Here is a 14,197-nt window from a genome sequence, read left to right as displayed (position 1 = left end):
GTCTTTCATATGATTTGACCATTTTTAGGTCAAAAACAGTTGAATATTGACAATTCATATGGTTCAAACTTCAATGTGTGTGTGAGGGGTGGTGTGTTTTATTTTTATCGTATTCTTTAACTCAGTATTGATTAAAACACCAAATACCTCGATAATTATATCAATGAACAACTATCACCAAAAAAAGGTGGTTCTTCACATTAAAAGGTGTCACTCTAACAAAACCTATATTAGAAATTAAATAAAAGATACAGCATGTATGGTTCTCTGTATGTGTTTGGCTGTAACATATGTAATCATGTATCCTAATTGATTATACCAATGCAAACCAAAGACTGTTAATAAAATAAATCTGCAGATGAACCTGAGAAACTTAGCCAGAAGAGGTACAAATGTTATTACAAATATATTGAAAAAAAGCTTTGGTAATACTGTTTCATTTCTAATTAAAAAGTAAATTGTATATGCATACAATGGCATATTCTATCTTAGGGCTTTGAATTCTTTTTGCTGCAGAGTTATACAAAGTTGACTTATTGTTATGACTTTTATATATAGTTGCAATCCTATACCACAGTTTTATTAATGCTATTTGATGTGTGAATTTCCTTTCCTCAACCTTCAAATACTAGGAATACAAAAATCCTGGAAGGTGGACTGGGGCAGAAAAAGAAGACAGCAAAGGAGGTAGTTAATCTGCAGACTGAATGAATAGATACTGAAGAGGCAAAGGTTGATTTTAAAAAGTTTGAGAAGCCATTATCCTCAGCAAACTAACACAGGAACAGATAATCAAACACCACATGTTCCCATTTATAAATGGGACCTTAACAATAGAACACATGGCCACAGGAAGGCGGACAACACACACTGGAACTTGTCCAAGGCAGGGTGGAGGAAGGGAGGGCATCAAGATAAACAGCTAATGCATGTGGGGCTTAAGACCTAGGTGATAGGTTGATAAGTACAGCAAACCACCATGTAACACATTAACCTATGGAACAAACCTGCATGTTCTGCAAATGTATCTTAGAACTTAAAATTAAATTTAATTATCAAGAGAATGGGAAAATATTTTTGCAATCTACACATCTGACAAAGGGTTACTATCCAGAATCTATGGAGAACTTAAACAAATTTACAAGAAAAAATAAACAACCCCATCAAAAAGTGGGCAAAGGATATGAACAGACATTTTTCAAAAGAAGTCATTTATGCAGATAACAAACATATGAAAAAAAGCTCATCAACCCTGGTCATTAGAGAAATGCAAATCAAAACCAAACTGAGATACCATCTCACACCAGTTAGAGTGGTAATCATTAATCTGGAGACAACAGATGCTGGAGATGATGTGGAGAAATAGGAACACTTTTACACTGTTGGTGGGAGTGTAAATTAGTTCATCCATTGTAGAAGACAGTGTGGCAATTCCTTAAGGATCTAGAAATAGAAATTCCATTTGACCCAGCAATCTCATTACTGGGAATATAGCCAAAGGATTATAAATCATTCCATTATAAAGACACATGCACATGTATGTTTACTGCAGCACTGTTTACAATAGCAAAAACTTGGAACCAACCCAAATGCCCATCAAAGATAGACTGGATAAAGAAAATGTGGCACATATACATCATGGAATACTATGCAGCCATAAAAAGGATGAGTTCATGTCCTTTGCAGGGTTATGGATGGAGGTGGAAACCTTCATTCTTAGCAAACTAACACAAGAACAGAAAACCAAACACTGCATATTCTCACTCATAAGTGCGTGTTGAACACTGAGAACACATAGACACAGGGAGGGGAACATCATATACCAGGGCCTAGGGGCTGGGGGTTACAGGAGGGATAGCAGCAGGTAGGTGGATTGGGGAGGGATAGCATTAGGAGAAATACCTAAGAAGATGACAGGGCGATGGATGTAGCAAAATGCACCACCAATGCAAGTGAATGCCTATGTAACAAACCTGCAGGATCTGCACATGTACCCAGAACTTAATGTATAATCAAAAAAAAAAAAAAAAAAAAAAGAAATAAAGAAAAAGAATAGTAGAAGGGTTAATAATAATGAAATAAGTTTTTGATTAGTACTAGCATTATTAGTGTTAATTAATAGTAATGATACTTCTGAAGGGTGTTAAATGTCTTTAACAAAATTTTAATTATTCCTGGACCAGCCTGAAGACATGTAAGCTGAGAATCTCAGAAAATAAAAACCACTGATTTTCATGGGTTAATAAATGATGATGACAGTTAGTGAAACCTTGCTTACTTGAAATTCTTTTGCCCGGTGAAAAAAATTAAAGCATATATAAGGATATTACCTAAAAGTTCTACAAATCCTTCCATAATTCTAAGACAAATTTCACCTCAGAAAGCATTTCTAAAAATGGTGAATTTATGAAGACTTTCTCCTCCACTTCTGCTGTGAAGAGCAATGACTTACAAAGCATCTTTGCTTACTGAGAGGCTACGGTCGTTCATCTCATGTACTCACTTCTGATCCTACTGAAGTGGAAAATCAAAGCCTTACATTTTTTGTCAGAGGTTGCTCAAAATGATTATTTTCTAACATATTTTCACCAACATGAAATATTAGAAGCCAAAAAGAGGCCTAAGCCACCCTTATAAGCCAAAGTTTACATATATGTATGTGTATTTGAGATTTTTAAATCCGATTACTGAAAAGGTGTAAATTTTTAGGATGCTTCCATTGATCTATTCATTGTTCAGAAATTTGTGTTAAAGTCCTATTATGTATCCGGACCTTACAGACACTAGGAGCTATCTTTGTGGACCCTGATCCTCACTTAAATGCCTCATACAAAATTGCTCAATAAGAACCTTTTATCATATAAAAAGAGGTAACAATGTGATGGGCACCATTTGGTATAAATCCAAATGTTTCCTGGGGTTTCTTCTTTTATCTACGATCAAGGTAAGGTTTGCTTCAAACCTCACTGGACACTCTGTAAAATATCTAATGCCATTTCTTTTTATGAAAACCTCTAGAGTCCTACATTTTAGTTATACAACATAAATATGTTCTAGAAGTCTGCTCTAAAATACAGTACCTATAGATAACAATATCTTATTGTGCACTTAAAAAATGTAAGATGATAGATGTTAGGTGTTCTTACCACCACCAAAGAGAGAGAGAGACAGAGACAGAGACACACACAGACACACACACACACACGGAGGGGGGGACTTTTGGAGGTGATGTATATGTGTATTACCTTGATTTTGGTGTTATTTTTATACAAATTAAAGAGAAAATGAGGTGTTGTTCAATTGGTATGAAGATAACTTTTGTATAAATTTAAGAGGTACAAGTGCAGTTTTGTTATATAGATATATTACATAGTGGTGAAGTCTAGGGTTCCAGTGCAACCATCACCCAAACAATATACACTGTACCCATTAAGTAATTTCTTATCCCTCACCCCTCCCAGCCTCCCACTCTTCCAGGTCTCCAATGTCTAGTTTTCCATACTTTATTTTCATGTGTTCACATTATTTAGCTCCCACTTGTGAGTGAGAACATGTGGTATTTTATTTTCTGTTTCTGAGTTATTTTACTTTGTATAATGGCTTCCAGTCCTATCTTTGCTACAGCAAAATACATGATTTCATTCTTTATTATGTCTGAATAGTATTTAAGTGTATATGTATTTGTGTATATTTTATACATGTATGAAAATATGGTATGTATATATACCAATGAATAATTGGATAAAGAAAATGTGATATAAATATGTTGATTCCCTATCTTTGCTATTGCAAATAGTGCTGTGATAACACACTAGTGCAGGTATATTTTTGCAATAGGCATTCTTTTCCTTTGAGTAGAAACCTACTAGGGGGATTGATGGATTAAAAGGTAGTTTTTGGTTTTTTGAGAAATCTGCATTTTGGTTTCCATAAAGGTTGTACTCATTTACATTCCCGCCAACAATAAGCATTTCTTTTTTTTTTTTTCTAAAGAGGCAAGTGCTAGCTTTCAAATTTTATTTCCTTCTCTGATCTTCCTCTTCTACAGCCAACAAAGATTGATTCTCCTTTCCATAAGGTACTGTACCAGCCACTTTGTTTTGACCTCCAATGAATCACTTGCTTTTATACAGGGACCCTCAAAACAAAAACAGGCTAGGCACAGTGGCTCATGCCTGTAATCCTAACACTTTGGGAGGCCAAGGTGGGAGGATCACCTGAGGTCAGGAGTTTGAGACTAGCCTGGCCAACATGGTGAAACCCTGCCTCTACTAAAAATACAAAAATGAACTGGGTGTGGTGGCACATGCCTGTAATCCCAGATACTTGGGTGGCTGAGGCAGGAGAATCGCTTGAACCAGGGAGGCAAACGTTACAGTGAGCTAAGATGGTGCCATTGCACTCCAGACTGGGTGAAACTCCATCTCAAAAGAAAACAAATAAACAAAAATCATTTCCTCAGACCCACAAATTTTCCATTTTTAAAAATGTTATACCAGCTTTATCTGTAATAGTCAAAACCTTAAAAGAACCCACAAGTACATCCAGGTGAATGTATGAACAGATTATGACATATTTATACAATGAGATACTACTGGCAATTAAAGAAATGAACTATTGATCCATGATACTATGTGAATAAATCTCAAGGCAATTACATTGTGAATGAATCCAGATAAAATAAGACTAAATATTATATAATTTCATCTATTTCAAATTCTAGAAATACAAACCTATCTATAGTGACAGAAATCATATTGGTAGTTAAATGGGAAAGGGTGGAAGTGGTGGTAAAGGGCTGGACTTGTGATTACAAAAGAGATGAACAAACTTTTGGTGGTAATTTATATATTTACTATCTTGATTGTGGTAATGGGTTCAGAGGTATATACTTATTCAGATATACATGCTAAATATGTACAGCTAATTGTATCTGAATTATACCTCAGTTGTGCTGTTAAAAAGACTGAGTTCAAATAAGTTTGGTGAATTATATTGTATGTAATCTTTGCCTTAATAAAGTTAAATTAAAAAGTAAAAAAAAAAAATAACAGACATGGTAAAAAATAATAACAAAGTGAACCCTCGTTTTTTTGAGCATAATTTAGAATTTTTGCATTCTTAGGAAAAAATCATTCATATTGCCATAATATTGCTAATTAATACACTATGCAGAGTTTGGTGTCACTTGCAGATGTTCTTTCATTTTATTGAAAAAAGTAAATTGCAAAACTTTTCATGCATACGAGTTGTAGTCACACCTCATCACCACCAGAGCCACAGATTGCATGTGTAGATAGTTTACTTGTTTTACTGGGAGGAAAAAAGGTGATGTTGCAAGAGAAAGAAGTTACAAACCAATAAGTGATACCACTAAAAAAAGGAAAATATTAAAAGTCATGCTAGAAAAACATCAGAAATTTGAATCAATATGGGTAGAAAACAGGAAGGAATTAAGGAAAGAAATACCTTAGAAAATAAACAGAAATAATATGAAAGAAATCATCCTGCAGTGAGGCAATGGAGAGAAGCAACAGACAAAAAGTCAAATCAGAAAAGGGAGTTGCTGAAGACAGGGAGACGGGAGTGAAGAAAAACATCTGACTTTAGGTTGGTGGTAACCCTCTTTCTTCCACTGGTTCAGTCTGATAGAAACAGACTGCTTCAAGAATATCTGTCTAAAGAGCTTGTATCTTTTGGCAAAGGATCATGCCCTCCATCTCCAGATGTTTCAGCAGCCTCAGGCAAACATCCTGGCCCACTGGCCTCAGGCAAACTGTGTTAGCATTGGTCAAACTATTTGCAGTATGTCATGTTACCATTGAGAACTCTGGTCTTCGTTATATCAGTGCTAAAGGCATTCTTGTTACCATACGCAATATACTGAATCATTTTTTCACAACCTGGCTCTTTTTATTAGAGAGGTGGGCAAGAGCTTTGACTAATATCCCAAAATGTAAACACAGTACTACAAAGATTTTTGGGGGAATGAAAAATAAGGATTTCTTTGGATTCAAAGATCTTAGTAGGTAATGTTCAGCTTGTAAGAGTTACCCTAGCATTCCTTTCCAGGACAGGACTCTCAGGTGGATATTTCAAAAGCTACACTTTGAATTCACTTTCCTTTTTTTTTTTTTTTTTTTTTTTTTTGAGATGGAGTTTCGCTCTTGTTACCCAGCCTGGAGTGCAATGGCGTGATCTCAGCTCACCACAACCTCCGCCTCCTGGGTTCAAGCAATTCTCCTGCCTCAGCCTCCCAAGCAGCTGGGACCACAGGCACATGCCACCATGCCCAGCTAATTTTTGTATTTTTAGTAGATACGGTGTTTCACCTTGTTGACCAGGATGGTCTTGATCTCTTGACCTTGTGATCCACCCGCCTCGGCCTCCCAAAGTGCTGGGATTACAGGCGTGAGCCACGGTGCCCGGCCTGTATTCACTTTCTTATGTGAACTCTCCAACTGTTTCAGCACTACTTCAAAAATATTTCTGTTTTTTTTTATGATGTACCAGCTGTTCTCCTGCATATGGAAATAATTTGGAGTATTAGAGTCTTCAGTATATATAAATTATACCTCATTCTTTATACAAAATTTTTAGTATTTGAAATTGAAAATCCACTAGACAACTAAGATGTCATGTTGAAATTTAAATAAGAGAAAATGTCCAAGGTGAATTTTCAGCCTAAGCCAGTCTTCAAATCTTCATTTCTGTGGGACATCTTAGAGAATTGTGTAATTTAAATACTAGGAAAATTTGGCTAATGTTTTGATATTTTGCTTAACAATGTGGTAATCTAGGCAGTTTAGGAAAACAGTGATACAAAGAGAAATTCAAATATGTGATGAAGTACATTTAGAGCTTATGAGGTATTTCCAAGGGAAATTTCAATGCTCTGTTTATATACTTAAAAATTGTTAAAACAACAATAACAAGGACTGCGTGCAGTGGCTCATGACTGTAATCCCAGAACTGTGAGAAGTTGAGCCAGGAGGATTGCTTGAGTTCAGGAGTTCAAGATCAGCCTGGGCAACATAGTGAGAATTTAGTTCTACCAACAACAACAAAACAAAACAAAAAAACAGAAAAATTATCCAGGCATGATGGTGTGCACCTAAAGTCACAGCTACTCAGGAGGTTTAGGTGGAAGAATTACTTGAACCTGGGAAGAATTACTTGAGCCTGGGAGTCTGGTAGCTCCACTGCACTTGAGCCTGGGTGACAGAGTTAAGACACTGTCTCAAAAAATAACAACAACAATGAAACCGTTCATATGAATTTAATATCCAGTTAACATCCCTAACCTACTCTATAAAATACCTTATTAATATGAATTTATTATATATTAGAAATTATAAACTTACATAATATAAATTACATTCCTGAAAAGTCACAGGAGAAAGCTATATCAAGTGGGTGTATGTTTATGGGCAGTGAAGACCTGTGGTATTTAGAAGGTAGAACACTATTCTCAGCACAGACATTTTCACTTAGACCCACATTTATTATTAGGGTTGACTTGGCTATAAGGAACACAGATACTTAATGAATTTTTAGAAATATCTGAAAGAATTTCAAAATCAAATGCAATTGTTTTAAGGTTTCAAGAGCTCATTCAAATACATAAAGCACTCACCAGCAGGAACCATTCCCTCCCTCTCTCCCTGTCTTCCTTCTTCCTTTCTTCCCTACCACCTTCCTTCTGTCTCTCCCTCCCTCCCTCCCTCTTTTTTCCTTCTTTCCTTCCTTCCATTCTTCTTTCCTCTCTTCCTCCCTCCATTCCTCCCTTCCTTCCTTCCTTTCTTCCTTCCTTCAATGTAAGATTCATTTTTTTTCCATATATAAGGTGTTCAAATAATAAAATTATTACTCAGTTGTTTAGGCTTCCTATCTAATTTATTGGAGCAATATTTCCTGGGTATTAGAATTATAAGTGTTGAATTTTCTTTTTTTGTAACAACTCACAAAAATAGTCTGAGTTAGTGAGAAATAGGAGAGTTTACTAGTTTCTTTATTATGAGCTGAAAAATAAGAATAATTCATAGAAGAGTCACATTCAGGATTCTAGGGTTAATGCATCTCTACAGCCCTAAATAAAAAGAGGATGGATCCCAAAATTTGGAGGGGAAATCATCTCTTTCAGTTTCTTGGACCAATGTGGAAGACAACTTTCCCTCTAGAAATTTTAGTATCCACTTTCACTTGCTGTAAGCAGAAAATTTTCTCATGCTTTTTCTTCCTTTTATATTATTGTCAGGTATATTTTAGAAGAGAAAATAATTAGTCACCAGTTAGAAAACATTTAAATGTAGGCAGAATCATATATTTGCATACTATTCAGAAAGTGTCTTAAATTTTTCTTGCCAAAAGCAAGAGTTAAGAAACAGTGGGGGTATTTGCAAGTTTGTAATTCATGCTTTCAACAGACATTTATGGGTTATCTAATATATTCAAAATACTAATCTAGGTGCTGCAGGAGTTTCAAAAAACAAATATAAGACAGGACCTTTAACTTCAAGAGGCCTACGGTTAGTATGGGAAATAAGAAAGGTAAAGTAAATGCCATGAGATATTTCAAAAACATAAATGAAACGGGACACCCGATTAAAAGAAAGAAACAATATATCTTAAAAGAAAGAAACAATATATCTTGTAAAACAAACACAGAAGGCTGAATAGAGGAGGTAACATCTGAGATGATCATTGATGGGTAGAATTTGGAACTCTGAGATAGGGGAAAGATGATTTCAAGGAGAGACAATTAAGAGACTTCTGTTGGGAAGACTTCTTGACTCAGCAGAGATGAGTGCCTCATTGACTAGTGACAATCACCATGGGATGGAAGGAGCATGCTGGCATACATTAATTGCTAAATCTGGAAGAAAAATAAACTCTTACAGAAACTAGATTTAAGAGAAGTGATTGGAGATAAAGGCAGTCTAAGCAGCAAATACTTTCTCTCAGAGTTTTCTTCTGCATGATCTAGCTTGGAAATTAGATCAAAAATCATTTTGATGATAAGGTCCATAGATGCATATTAATGCATTCAATCAATGGATAATAACATATCTGTACAGCCTCAGCTCCCACCACCACTGCTGGTCATATCAAAACCTGAGTTAGACAAAATCGTTTATTTTGGGGAATGTATGTTCCACCATGTATTGACTTATTCACATGCTATCTGTATTAGTTAGTTATTGCTACATCACAGAGAAACCTAAAACTCTGTAGCTTAAAATGACAACCATGTGTTATTATAACTAACATATCTATGCACTGGCTGGGGATCTGTAATCTAAACTGAACTCTGCTGATCTCAACTTGGCTCAGTCATGCATTTGCAGGCAGGCTGGGGTCTGCTCTAGATTGAATGTGGCTGGTGACTTTTAGCTGTGGCCACTCTGATCCACGTGTCTCTTGCTTTCCTTTGGCAACACTGGTCTATTCTGAGTATACCCGTCTCTGTGATGACAGTGACTCATATGACAAGAAAACACTAAAGCTACTTAAACGCTAAACTGAATGCTCAGATCACCAAGTCACATGAAAATAGATGCAGAGCAAAGAGAACTGAAGATCTGAGGCTTTAAATCAATTTACTTCACTGTTCCCGTATAACATATAGGGGAATAAATTAAGCAACGGAGAATAAATTAAGCATCAAAAATAAAGGCAGAATGAGATTTTGTGAACAGGGAGTGGGAAACCTCTAAAGTGTTTCACTCTATAAATCTCCACAGCAAATCTGGTTACCACCTTTTGTCTCATTTCTGCTGTATTTTCTCTCCCAACTAAATTTCTAACTTCATATCTTTCTTGTCTAACACCCCAAGTACGATATCACTTCCCTTTTCTCCAATCAATCTAGAGTTACTGGCTATGTTCTTTATCAGCTACTAACACTGGACTAAGGGATTTCCCCTTTACCTCCACAATCTTCTCATCACAAATGTCTTCCATTCATCAGTGGTATGACCACACCCAGATTTTGTCAACACTCAGAACAGCTCAACTGAAACCTAACACCTTAAAATGCTTCTTCCTGACTACAACCTCTGGGCTTTTCAGTTCTCTTGGTCTTTCATGTTTTAAATCTCACCTCGACATCTCAATATGGTCTCTTGAAGTCTTCCCTTTTATGCCATCCTCCCTGTCTCTGTAATGTCACTGTCATTGATTGTAGCCAATTTGGCCTTATTATAGGAAAGCAAAGTTTATATGTTCGTTTCACATTAGACTATCAATTATTGTGATTCACCATATTAAATTTCTAAAGGAGAAATTTAGAATAATATTAATAAAAGAATAAGCCTTTGACTAAATTCAATATCATTTATTAAACTTTAAAAAATTAAAACTAATATTTAAAGGGACTCTTATTATGATAAAATATTCCCTTTTTGTGTTTGAAAATAAAAATCACTGTTTGCTTCCAGGAGGTTGCAGTTTCTGATAACAGGAGCTGAGTGCTCATAATTAATGGGATCTGGGGCCTGGGAGCCAATTGCAGATGTGCAGCATGGAAGCAGCTAAATTTATGACCTGTTCCTACCACTCTCACTTGCATTGAGGAGCAAGAGCAGTTAACCCAAAGCTTAAAACAGTATTTCTCAAACCTTGGTGGTACACATTGGAAATACCTGCTGGGGATGTCAAAAATCTCTTTGTCTCTTTTTAAATGCCTGATTTAGTAGATCTGAAGTGAGGCCTGAAATTTTTTATTTTTAGCAGGTTCCCAAGCCAAATTGATGCTGCTGACTGGGGAGGCCAACTTTTAGTACCACTGGCAAGGAGTGTGATGTTTGGGTTGAAGAGGCCAGGCAATGGCCATTATATTAGTCTGTTCTCACATTGCTATACAATACTACCTGAGAATGGGTAATTTATAAAGAAAAGAGCTTTAATTGTCTCATGGTTCCATGGGCTGTATAGGAAGCACAGCTGTGGAGGCCTTAGGAAATTTACAATCATGACAGAAGGCAAAGGGAAAGCAGGCACATCCCATATATCTGGAGCAGGAGGAAGATGGAAAAAAGGGGGAAGAGCTACACAATTTTAAACAACCAGATCTTGTGGGAACTCACTGACCATCATGAGAATAGCAAGGGGGACATCTTCCCCCATGATTCAATCACCTCCCACTCGACTCCTCCTCCAGCACTGGGGACCACAGATGAACATGTGATCTGGGAGGGGACCCAGGGACAAACCATATCATCCATGGTAACTTTTGTATAAGCAGCTGCACCAAAGCCACCTCAAAGACTAGCAAGTAGCTTTGGTATAGTGGCTGTAATTCAGTGCTTTAAAATTTTAGTCTTTGTGACACTTTCAGTTCACTCCTGTTTCCTTTAGCTCAGATTTCTAGAAAACAGACCTTGAAATAAAAGCATATTTGCTAATATCTAATTGAAGATGGGCATCTCTGGTAACATTATCACTTGGTCCTTGCAGTCAGGTGCTCTGTCTCTAACACATTCACTAGCATACCTAAAGGGTTTTTTTTTTTTTCCAAGCAAGGTAGTTTTCTGCTGCAGACGGTATGAATTTTTCTAGGACCTTACTGGTCTAAACTGTGATTCTATTACTGGGGCCTGCTAGAAATTTCATATATCATTGTCCTCTCTGGCACTACCAAATCTTAGGTCTTAAACTTTAGGAAGCTTGATCCATAGATTTCTCTTACTCTAAGCCTCACTCGAAATTGGCAGTTTTCTAAGTCAGAGAGGTCCTTTTGCCATATCTCCGGAACCAACAGGAGCATTCTGCCAGCTAGTAAATATATCTACCCAGTTATATACCTGGGAACATGAAAATGATAAGGAGTTCCTATGGATGCATCAAATGTTCCATTAAGATGTAATCTGAACCTATCTCTTATTTTATTATAGGGATATAACATATCAGGTCTGCTAATATCAGTACTAGTCAACTCAATTCATCTATTATTCCTTAAAAAGTCTGCTTATGCCACTTTCTCCAGCACAGTTATACAGGTTCATTTTGGAAAGAACTGGGAATATATACTCTACATAAAAGTGATGCATTGGCAAGGACCTTCCTCAAGGGGCCCTAGTCTGGTTTCTCTTTCATTTAGTGGGCTCTGGGTCTGTGAACATACTCTGACATGGAACCTGGGTAAGGGAACATGACAATTCATTGTTGTGGCTAATATGAATTTTTGCCTGAGAGATCTTGGTTATTTTTTTTTTAAGTTATACCAGTCAAGCAAGATTCTAAGTGGCTCTTCATTCGTGCCTCTAGGAACATCATGATTTATTATTCATCACCTGATTCCTGCAAGGCAATGTTGCCAGATGACCATCCCAGTCCTTGATTATCATGCTAGTTTTGTTTACCTAGCTACTCCTAATTTCTTATTCCTAATTTCCTCCATTAGAGGATACTCCCATTGCCATTGATAGTGGGAAATCCAATCCCATGGCAGCATCTTCCTTATCAAATTCTGCCTACAAAACAAAGCCACCTCCAATCTTAAATTTGCCAACATCTGTCCTTCTACTATTTTTTCTTGGCGTAAAGAATAACCTCTGAGACTTTCTGAGAATCACTGTCAAGTAGTGGCTTCTCAGATCTTACATAGTCAATCTATTCTAACATTTATTCTCCATGAGCCTTGTGACATTTCCTTAATAATATTCTACATCAATTTTAACATTTCCACCTAATTTACTATGAATTATGATGTGCAAGCATTAACAAGTGATTTTAGAAAACTGTTAGAACTGGCTCCAGGTATCCTTTCTAGAGCATTAAATCCCATATCAACAATAAAAACAAACAAACAAACAAACAAAAACCATGTCACTAAGTTCTCCCCATTTACCATCATATTTACTGCTTACCCAGTACCACACCATCAAGATTTATTTCTATTTATGCAATCCTAGTCCCTGAATGCAAATAGTAGGCAAATTCTCTTATTCCTTTGTCTTATTAATAATGGCTTTCTATCTTAGAAACTATGTAATTCAGAAAGATTTTTACAGAAAATTCCTCAATACCTGCCACCTAGCTATAAAAAGTTTTACTAAACTTGCTTTATCACATTATCTATCCATCTATCCATCCTTCTACCCATCTAGCAATATATCTTATTTATTTGACAGATTAAATAAAATTTAGTTTTCTTTTTTGTTCACATACTGAGTTGTGGGTTCTTGAAGTGCAGTGACTGTTTAATTTATAGGTTGTATCTATAATACAGTCTTAATAGAGTACCAGTATAAGCTTATTAAATTAGAATCATTTGGTATAATGAATTGTTTGTTTTGAAGCAATGTTAATTAACTGTTTAAATGCTAACAGGTAACATGACCTAATAAAAAGCTTAAGCTTTAGCATCAGAAAGATGCAATATTAATCTTCTATGATTTTTGTCAAGGCACTTGAATTCCTGCCTGTTTTCTCTTCAACTGTTTGTGTTGCTGTAAGAATTTAATTTTAACATTTTGGTTAAGATCAGGTTTGTGGGTATATTAAAGTAAGGCATCAATAGAGGTGAGAATTTCAGTGTATTATGTTGAGTAGTATATTACGAATTATCAGGCAACAAAAATTGAGACTAGACTTCTGAAATGAAGAGTCTATATATGTAAAGCCATTTCATCTACATTTTCCTCAGTACCTTTTCTGTGTGTTTGTTTTGTTTCTCTGGGTATGCATGAATATGTCCTGCTTAATCATGAGAGATCCAGTAAATCAGAGACTGACCATTTATTCATTAACTGGGAATTATTTGGTCAATTAAAGTTGGCTTCTTTTGGATGTATTGTCAGATTCTTTCTATCACCCCACCCACAGGTAGTTCTTTTCTCTTCTTCTCACACATACTTTGTCCTGGACTATAGCTGCTACTCTTCGGCTTGCTGGATTCTAGAAAATGCCATTGGCTTACAAATTTTAAATTACAAGATATATACAATCAAGTAAGATCAATGTTACACAATCTTTCAATTTTACTTGAAAAAAAAAAAAAAGAAGGCCAATGTATATGGAAGAGTTTTAACTCCGTTTTGTACATTGTTGGAACATAAGACAATAGAAAACTGGCATTAAAAATTGAGACAAGACAATGCAACAAATAACAATAACACCCAGTGTGTGTCACTTAATTCTGAAGAGAATCTCCCTTTCTCTTCAATTAATTGGCCTATTTGATGTGAATGAGGGT

This window comes from Callithrix jacchus, chromosome 2, assembly GCF_049354715.1.
Source record: "Callithrix jacchus isolate 240 chromosome 2, calJac240_pri, whole genome shotgun sequence".
Classification (NCBI taxonomy): domain Eukaryota; kingdom Metazoa; phylum Chordata; class Mammalia; order Primates; family Cebidae; genus Callithrix; species Callithrix jacchus.
This window is presented reverse-complemented; position numbering follows the sequence as displayed.